Here is a 10455-nt window from a genome sequence, read left to right as displayed (position 1 = left end):
ATACCGATTTGAATCCAATTGGCAAATGATTGTGCATTTTTTTGCGTTGTAAAATATTGAGCCCTTAACTAATTTTGTACTCGGAGTAGGTGCAGTTGGTAGGTGGACAAATTTTACTAAATTTACTTATATTTGTAGTATAATGTAGACAGATAGAGGACGATTCAGAATACACACCGAGGTTTTATTGAATTAGAGGTCGATAACAAATTAATTTAGTAAAAAACGGATGTTAGAGTCAAAATAGAAGTTACCACCGAGCCACTAAACGTGAAAAAAGGAATAATCGAAATATTTGAACAAAAAACTGCGCATCCAAAAGATCACAACGAATAAAAAGTAGTTATAACTCAATTTTCAGTATATTAAAAGTAATACTGGGTCTTAACTATGGAAACAGAATAAACAAGGGCTAAGGGAACAGAAAAAAGTTATCTGGGGTGATTCCAATTGGTAAATGATTGTGCATTTTTTTGCGTTGTAAAATATTGAGCCCTTAACTAATTTTGTACTCGGAGTAGGTGCAGTTGGTAGGTGGACAAATTTTACTAAATTTACTTATATTTGTAGTATAATGTAGACAGATAGAGGACGATTCAGAATACACACCGAGGTTTTATTGAATTAGAGGTCGATAACAAATTAATTTAGTAAAAAACGGATGTTAGAGTCAAAATAGAAGTTACCACCGAGCCACTAAACGTGAAAAAAGGAATAATCGAAATATTTGAACAAAAAACTGCGCATCCAAAAGATCACAACGAATAAAAAGTAGTTATAACTCAATTTTCAGTATATTAAAAGTAATACTGGGTCTTAACTATGGAAACAGAATAAACAAGGGCTAAGGGAACAGAAAAAGGTCAACAGAGGTCAATATATTCGCAACATATTTGCTGATGAATGACCTCGTTTAGAAAATAACTTGGAAGATTATATGTTTGGACCATCGATTCCACCAGAAGAGATTAACCTGTTGGGCCAGATCTAGTGCTCAAATTATTAGACAAAGAGGCTTCGAAGGCTTTTTAACCTAATTTACAACACAGGAAACTTCTTCCCAACCAAATGACTTTCATATTCTTCTATCCCACTGCCAAAAAAGATCAACGCAACAAGATGTAAAGACCACGGATTAATAACGGATAAAACGCGATTGGTTTGTCTCAATTCGGATTTAGAAGAGGTCTCGGTACGAAAGAGGCACTAGTTGCACTCCAAGTACTGGTTCAGAACTGCTTTGATAGAGTGCAACACCATAAAATCGTTTAAATACTTAGACGACTTGATATAGATCATAAAGATGTTACTGTATTGAAAACGGAACCAATTAGCTGAAGTCAGTTGGAGGAATCTGGGTCTAGGGTAGAGAATTAGAAGCTGTTGCGGGGTATATACGTTTTCGGTTTTAAAGATTATCCCAACAAGCGAATTTTCCATCCAGACGGGACCAAATGGTTGCCTGGATCTTTGCTGCATTAAATTCAATCAGATTGCTACCAGATTGTTATCAAGATCGATATTGATATTGATATGTTGCTGCCTACAGATTCGGTTAGGTTTTCATCAACTTCGCAAGGGAAAAAATCGACTCAGACGACAAACCTACAATCGTAAATCACTGGCAAAAAATCTGAGCTTGCTCTCACAGTCCAACAACACATCTGAGTTAACAACAATCAAGAATTCTAGTTGAAACTGGACAAAACAAGTGACAAACTTGCTCAAGCGACCAAACTATTGCGACAAGACTAAAGTGACCAAAACGTTGAACACGAGTCGGTCTGCTCTTTCCAGATTTTACCTTCGTTATCAAGAGACTGGTAAAACGATGTTCCGGAAGAAAAAAGTGCACGTCCAATCGATTAAAAGCCATCACATCGCCGAGAAATCGTGCCCTCGTTGGTTTTCACGTCGAACAAGACCTCAGAGAAAGGAGAGGAGTGATTGTGATGGGGCTCAGTTCTATTTTCAGACCAAACCAGATTGTGCTGGTAACTTTCATAGAAGACGAGGTTCCGGAAGAAAAAAGTCCACAACCGAGAGAGATGATTGATTCATTATCAGCACCTCGCTGCCAAATCTCTCATTGGTGTTCAAGTTCAACAAGATTTCAAAAGAAACGCGAGGAATGGCTGTGAGTGGACGGACAGCCAAGAAGACCAACCATTGGTCCCAAAATAACGCCTGTCCACCGAGCAATACGTCTAGGATTTGTCGAAGAACGCGTTAATTGGACTGAGGAATATCGGGGCTCAGACCAAAGCAGATTATGCCTGCATGGTAAGGATAGAAGGGGACGAATCTACAGAAGACCTGGGGAAAGATACTCGCGGTGCTGCGTAAAAGAAAACGTGGATTTTGGAGGAGGTTACTGGATGGTTTCGACGAGCATTTCAATGGAAGCAAAAACCGAATTGGTTTTTATTGAAACTAGCGGTGGAGATTCCGTTTTTCGTAACCAAAAATATAACGTAATAACAACATAGACTACTCATTATGAAGCTGAGACTAATGGGTTTGAGATACGAAAATCAGAAAAGGAATTGAAGCTACAGAATTTTTATAGATGATGAGATACTTTTTTGGCGCGGTTTATTAAAAATTTCCATATCGGGAGAAAAATATTCGGCCCATTTAAATGATTCTACTTAAAGCAATATCAATCCTAAGGATATCATCGTTTCCTTCAACAATTTCCCCGGCGCCAGTGCTGCAGCGTCGGCAACCCACTCCCCTTCACACGCACAAAATTGCCGCGATTCCTGCAAACGAAGCAGGAAAATGGGCGTGAATCTACAAATACCGCCTCCGTGCGTCCGCCCCTTCCTGATAGTCGTTCCCGGGACCGCAGCTGCAGAATAACCTCGTTTCGCGAGCGATATCTCGCTAGTATACGAAACGTCGACTTTTCCCAATCGAGAAAAAAGAGAAACTTTTCGGTTTTCACTTCGACAATGTGATGTGATTTCTCTTTTCAACATTGAACTGAACGGTTCGTTTGGTAACCGCTTATTGCGATCGAACGTTTTTTATTTTGTTTAAACGCGTTTAAATATTATTATGTGAATTTCGTTGATGCGCGAATGTTCGATGTTTTCGTTTTTGGTTGTGCGGAACGTTGGATGTTTAAGGATTCGATGTGAAAAGTAAGCGTAACATTTTTTTAAAACACTTTCGTTTCATTTACAGCGATTGACACGGTCTCATTTCTACCCTTGATCGTTTGCTGTTTTTTGTCTATTGTTTTGTCGATCTCAGGAAAGCATTTGATAGAGTTTGAATAGGTTCCGATAAAAGCAACTAAACACACATCAAAACTAGCTCCATTCACCAGCAAGAAGTACGAACTCAAAGTAAATTATCCTAGGAGATCGAAACGAAGCAAAGATTTGAAAGAAGATACGCGATACGACGATGTTGAAGAGTCCAAGTCGATAAAATGGAAACTTGAGAAGACACGACAAAAACGATGAAGATGATGAAGACAGCAGAGATGAATACGTTGAAAACTATTGAAGGAGTGAGCCTAAGAGATTGGAAAAGAAGAGAATCTTTGAAAGAAGATACGATACGACGATATTGAAGAGTCCAAGTCGATAAAATGGAAACTTGAGAAGACACGACAAAAACGATGAAGATGATGAAGACAGCAGAGATGAAAACGTTGAAAACTATTGAAGGATTGAGCCTAAGAGATTGGAAAAGAAGAGAATCTTTGAAAGAAGATACGATACGACGATATTGAAGAGTCCAAGTCGATAAAATGGAAACTTGAGAAGACACGACAAAAACGATGAAGATGATGAAGACAGAAGAGATGAAAACGTTGAAAACTATTGAAGGAGGGAGCCTAAGAGATTGGAAAAGAAGAGAATCTTTGAAATAAGATACGATACGAAGATATTGAAGAGTCCAAGTCGATAAAATGGAAACTTGAGAAGACACGACAAAAACGATGAAGATGATGAAGACAGAAGAGATGAAAACGTTGAAAACTATTGAAGGAGTGAGCCTAAGAGATTGGAAAAGAAGAGAATCTTTGAAAGAAGATACGATACGACGATATTGAAGAGTCCAAGTCGATAAAATGGAAACTTGACAAAACACGACAAAAACGATGAAGATGATGAAGACAGAAGAGATGAAAACGTTGAAAACTATTGAAGGATTGAGCCTAAGTGATTGGAAAAGAAGAGAATCTTTGAAAGAAGATACGATACGACGATATTGAAGAGTCCAAGTCGATAAAATGGAAACTTGAGAAGACACGACAAAAACGATGAAGATGATGAAGACAGCAGAGATGAATACGTTGAAAACTATTGAAGGATTGAGCCTAAGAGATTGGAAAAGAAGAGAATCTTTGAAAGAAGATACGATACGACGATATTGAAGAGTCCAAGTCGATAAAATGGAAACTTGAGAAGACACGACAAAAACGATGAAGATGATGAAGACAGAAGAGATGAAAACGTTGAAAACTATTGAAGGAGGGAGCCTAAGAGATTGGAAAAGAAGAGAATCTTTGAAATAAGATACGATACGAAGATATTGAAGAGTCCAAGTCGATAAAATGGAAACTTGAGAAGACACGACAAAAACGATGAAGATGATGAAGACAGAAGAGATGAAAACGTTGAAAACTATTGAAGGAGTGAGCCTAAGAGATTGGAAAAGAAGAGAATCTTTGAAAGAAGATACGATACGACGATATTGAAGAGTCCAAGTCGATAAAATGGAAACTTGACAAAACACGACAAAAACGATGAAGATGATGAAGACAGAAGAGATGAAAACGTTGAAAACTATTGAAGGATTGAGCCTAAGTGATTGGAAAAGAAGAGAATCTTTGAAAGAAGATACGATACGACGATATTGAAGAGTCCAAGTCGATAAAATGGAAACTTGAGAAGACACGACAAAAACGATGAAGATGATGAAGACAGCAGAGATGAATACGTTGAAAACTATTGAAGGATTGAGCCTAAGAGATTGGAAAAGAAGAGAATCTTTGAAAGAAGATACGATACGACGATATTGAAGAGTCCAAGTCGATAAAATGGAAACTTGAGAAGACACGACAAAAACGATGAAGATGATGAAGACAGAAGAGATGAAAACGTTGAAAACTATTGAAGGAGGGAGCCTAAGAGATTGGAAAAGAAGAGAATCTTTGAAATAAGATACGATACGAAGATATTGAAGAGTCCAAGTCGATAAAATGGAAACTTGAGAAGACACGACAAAAACGATGAAGATGATGAAGACAGAAGAGATGAAAACGTTGAAAACTATTGAAGGAGGGAGCCTAAGAGATTGGAAAAGAAGAGAATCTTTGAAATAAGATACGATACGAAGATATTGAAGAGTCCAAGTCGATAAAATGGAAACTTGAGAAGACACGACAAAAACGATGAAGATGATGAAGACAGAAGAGATGAAAACGTTGAAAACTATTGAAGGAGGGAGCCTAAGAGATTGGAAAAGAAGAGAATCTTTGAAATAAGATACGATACGAAGATATTGAAGAGTCCAAGTCGATAAAATGGAAACTTGAGAAGACACGACAAAAACGATGAAGATGATGAAGACAGAAGAGATGAAAACGTTGAAAACTATTGAAGGAGTGAGCCTAAGAGATTGGAAAAGAAGAGAATCTTTGAAAGAAGATACGATACGACGATATTGAAGAGTCCAAGTCGATAAAATGGAAACTTGACAAAACACGACAAAAACGATGAAGATGATGAAGACAGAAGAGATGAAAACGTTGAAAACTATTGAAGGATTGAGCCTAAGTGATTGGAAAAGAAGAGAATCTTTGAAAGAAGATACGATACGACGATATTGAAGAGTCCAAGTCGATAAAATGGAAACTTGAGAAGACACGACAAAAACGATGAAGATGATGAAGACAGCAGAGATGAATACGTTGAAAACTATTGAAGGATTGAGCCTAAGAGATTGGAAAAGAAGAGAATCTTTGAAAGAAGATACGATACGACGATATTGAAGAGTCCAAGTCGATAAAATGGAAACTTGAGAAGACACGACAAAAACGATGAAGATGATGAAGACAGAAGAGATGAAAACGTTGAAAACTATTGAAGGAGGGAGCCTAAGAGATTGGAAAAGAAGAGAATCTTTGAAATAAGATACGATACGAAGATATTGAAGAGTCCAAGTCGATAAAATGGAAACTTGAGAAGACACGACAAAAACGATGAAGATGATGAAGACAGAAGAGATGAAAACGTTGAAAACTATTGAAGGAGTGAGCCTAAGAGATTGGAAAAGAAGAGAATCTTTGAAAGAAGATACGATACGACGATATTGAAGAGTCCAAGTCGATAAAATGGAAACTTGACAAAACACGACAAAAACGATGAAGATGATGAAGACAGAAGAGATGAAAACGTTGAAAACTATTGAAGGATTGAGCCTAAGTGATTGGAAAAGAAGAGAATCTTTGAAAGAAGATACGATACGACGATATTGAAGAGTCCAAGTCGATAAAATGGAAACTTGAGAAGACACGACAAAAACGATGAAGATGATGAAGACAGCAGAGATGAATACGTTGAAAACTATTGAAGGATTGAGCCTAAGAGATTGGAAAAGAAGAGAATCTTTGAAAGAAGATACGATACGACGATATTGAAGAGTCCAAGTCGATAAAATGGAAACTTGAGAAGACACGACAAAAACGATGAAGATGATGAAGACAGCAGAGATGAATACGTTGAAAACTATTGAAGGAGTGAGCCTAAGAGATTGGAAAAGAAGAGAATCTTTGAAAGAAGATACGATACGACGATATTGAAGAGTCCAAGTCGATAAAATGGAAACTTGAGAAGACACGACAAAAACGATGAAGATGATGAAGACAGCAGAGATGAATACGTTGAAAACTATTGAAGGAGTGAGCCTAAGAGATTGGAAAAGAAGAGAATCTTTGAAAGAAGATACGATACGACGATATTGAAGAGTCCAAGTCGATAAAATGGAAACTTGAGAAGACACGACAAAAACGATGAAGATGATGAAGACAGCAGAGATGAAAACGTTGAAAACTATTGAAGGAGTGAGCCTAAGAGATTGGAAAAGAAGAGAATCTTTGAAAGAAGATACGATACGACGATATTGAAGAGTCCAAGTCGATAAAATGGAAACTTGAGAAGACACGACAAAAACGATGAAGATGATGAAGACAGCAGAGATGAAAACGTTGAAAACTATTGAAGGAGTGAGCCTAAGAGATTGGAAAAGAAGAGAATCTTTGAAAGAAGATACGATACGACGATATTGAAGAGTCCAAGTCGATAAAATGGAAACTTGAGAAGACACGACAAAAACGATGAAGATGATGAAGACAGCAGAGATGAAAACGTTGAAAACTATTGAAGGAGTGAGCCTAAGAGATTGGAAAAGAAGAGAATCTTTGAAAGAAGATACGATACGACGATATTGAAGAGTCCAAGTCGATAAAATGGAAACTTGAGAAGACACGACAAAAACGATGAAGATGATGAAGACAGCAGAGATGAAAACGTTGAAAACTATTGAAGGAGTGAGCCTAAGAGATTGGAAAAGAAGAGAATCTTTGAAAGAAGATACGATACGACGATATTGAAGAGTCCAAGTCGATAAAATGGAAACTTGAGAAGACACGACAAAAACGATGAAGATGATGAAGACAGCAGAGATGAAAACGTTGAAAACTATTGAAGGAGTGAGCCTAAGAGATTGGAAAAGAAGAGAATCTTTAAAATAAGATACGATGATGAGCTAAAGGGCAAAAGTTGGTAAATAAAATTAGAGCAGACCAGCCGGCCGATTTCCCAAGAATTGGTTATAAACAACAAGTTTGAAAATGCTGTTGAGAAATTTTTTGCTAATTATAGAAAAAGTACAGAGCAAAGATAATTTATTTAAATATGCAATTAACAAAAAAACAATTGGGAAAGTTAAGCGAGTATCCAGACGTGTAAGTTTCCATAATTGATGAAGATTTATTTCCAGTACCTCTTTTGGTCAATCGATTAACCGCGGTCGATCTATTGGAGGGATTAGTAAATTTTTTTCCTTCCTTTCCACTTTGGCAAGTCTTGATGGATGCAGGATCATAATCAACTCGATTTGGTAAAGATTGAATACAAAAAAGGCAGTCAAGCAAACAGCATCTTCCCTAGCTTCCTTTGCAGCCCTTCGGGGATATTTTCATTCCAGAAATTGATCAATTTTGTTATTTCTACGGAACTTAATGCTTTCGAATTTTGTTTCCTTTGATCTGTTTGATATACATTATTTGTTGGGTTATACGTGGTTTCTCCAACTCTGTACCGTCTTTTCTTTTCATTTAATCCTTCAAAATCAATTCCAAATTCTTCGGCAGTAAGTCAATCGCATCTGTATTCAGTAAATGTTGTACTGATTGGTTGTCTTCAACCAGATAACCTGGAGGAAAAAAATTTACGTCGACGATGTTTTTTTCACCTTGCAGTAGTTTTTCAGCTAAAATTCTTGGGCTACGTTGATAACACAGATATCTGTCTGAACACAAGTCCATGGTGCTATAATTTTTCATGTTTTTCACCAATTTTCCACGTGTTTCCGATACTGTGTATCAGATACATACAAATCATCTTTTTCCTTAAAATACGCGTTAACATGAGGCACAACATACATGTCTGATGAAAATTTTCCTGCCGCAAGTGAGACTTTGAGGTTAGGAAACAGGAAAAAATCACTGGAGGTCAGATATTGTTAATAAGGTGGCTGGTCAATCAATTCTGGTTGCATTTTGTGAGTTTTGCTCAATGCGATTAAAGAAATGTGAAAAGGTTCGTTGCCCTGATGGAAAAACCTTTTCGAATGCGATAAATAACAAATAAGAAACACGAAAAAGTCACAGGGGGTCAGATATTGTTAATAAGGTGGACGGTCACTCAATTCTAGTTGCGTATCGTGAGTTTTGCTCAATGCGATTAAAGAAATGTGAAAAGGTTCGTTGCCCCGATGGAAAAACTTTTTCGAATGCGATAAATAACAGTTAAGAAACACGAAAAAGTCACAGGGGGTCAGATATTGTTAATAAGGTGGACGGTCACTCAATTCTAGTTGCGTATCGTGAGTTTTGCTCAATGCGATTAAAGAAATGTGAAAAGGTTCGTTGCCCTGATGGAAAAACCTTTTCGAATGCGATAAATAACAGTTGAGAAACACGAAAAAGTCACAGGGGGTCAGATATTGTTAATAAGGTGGCTGGTCAATCAATTCTGGTTGCATTTTGTGAGTTTTGCTCAATGCGATTAAAGAAATGTGAATAGGTTCGTTGCCCTGATGGAAAAACCTTTTCGAATACGATAAAAAACAGTTAAGAAGCACGAAAAAGTCACAGGGGGTCAGATATTGTTAATAAGGTGGACGGTCACTCAATTCTAGTTGCGTATCGTGAGTTTTGCTCAATGCGATTAAAGAAATGTGAAAAGGTTCGTTGCCCCGATGGAAAAACTTTTTCGAATGCGATAAATAACAGTTAAGAAACACGAAAAAGTCACAGGGGGTCAGATATTGTTAATAAGGTGGACGGTCACTCAATTCTAGTTGCGTATCGTGAGTTTTGCTCAATGCGATTAAAGAAATGTGAAAAGGTTCGTTGCCCCGATGGAAAAACCTTTTCGAATGCGATAAATAACAGTTAAGAAACACGAAAAAGTCACAGGGGGTCAGATATTGTTAATAAGGTGGACGGTCACTCAATTCTGGTTGCATTTTGTGAGTTTTGCTCAATGCGATTAAAGAAATGTGAAAAGGTTCGTTGCCCCGATGGAAAAACCTTTTCGAATGCGATAAATAACAAATAAAAAACACGAAAAAGTCACAGGGGGTCAGATATTGTTAATAAGGTGGACGGTCACTCAATTCTAGTTGCGTATCGTGAGTTTTGCTCAATGCGATTAAAGAAATGTGAAAAGGTTCGTTGCCCCGATGGAAAAACCTTTTCGAATGCGATAAATAACAGTTAAGAAACACGAAAAAGTCACAGGGGGTCAGATATTGTTAATAAGGTGGACGGTCACTCAATTCTGGTTGCATTTTGTGAGTTTTGCTCAATGCGATTAAAGAAATGTGAAAAGGTTCGTTGCCCTGATGGAAAAACCTTTTCGAATGCGATAAATAACAAATAAGAAACACGAAAAAGTCACAGGGGGTCAGATATTGTTAATAAGGTGGACGGTCACTCAATTCTAGTTGCGTATCGTGAGTTTTGCTCAATGCGATTAAAGAAATGTGAAAAGGTTCGTTGCCCCGATGGAAAAACTTTTTCGAATGCGATAAATAACAGTTAAGAAACACGAAAAAGTCACAGGGGGTCAGATATTGTTAATAAGGTGGACGGTCACTCAATTCTAGTTGCGTATCGTGAGTTTTGCTCAATGCGATTAAAGA

General features: G+C 37.4%; 1 protein-coding gene across 1 annotated transcript in view; it reads left to right on the top strand.

Moving 5' to 3' along the window:
- The first annotated feature begins 2858 nt into the window (after positions 1-2858).
- Positions 2859-10455, top strand: part of LOC130448905 (protein Skeletor, isoforms B/C) — a 75673-nt gene continuing 68076 nt past the window's right edge. The window contains exon 1 of the mRNA XM_056786495.1: positions 2859-3149. The gene's annotated coding sequence lies outside the window, so the exon portion shown is untranslated. The remainder of the gene's footprint in view (positions 3150-10455) is intronic.

Source organism: Diorhabda sublineata, chromosome 9, assembly GCF_026230105.1.
Source record: "Diorhabda sublineata isolate icDioSubl1.1 chromosome 9, icDioSubl1.1, whole genome shotgun sequence".
Lineage (NCBI taxonomy): Eukaryota > Metazoa > Arthropoda > Insecta > Coleoptera > Chrysomelidae > Diorhabda > Diorhabda sublineata.
This window is presented reverse-complemented; position numbering and strand designations above follow the sequence as displayed.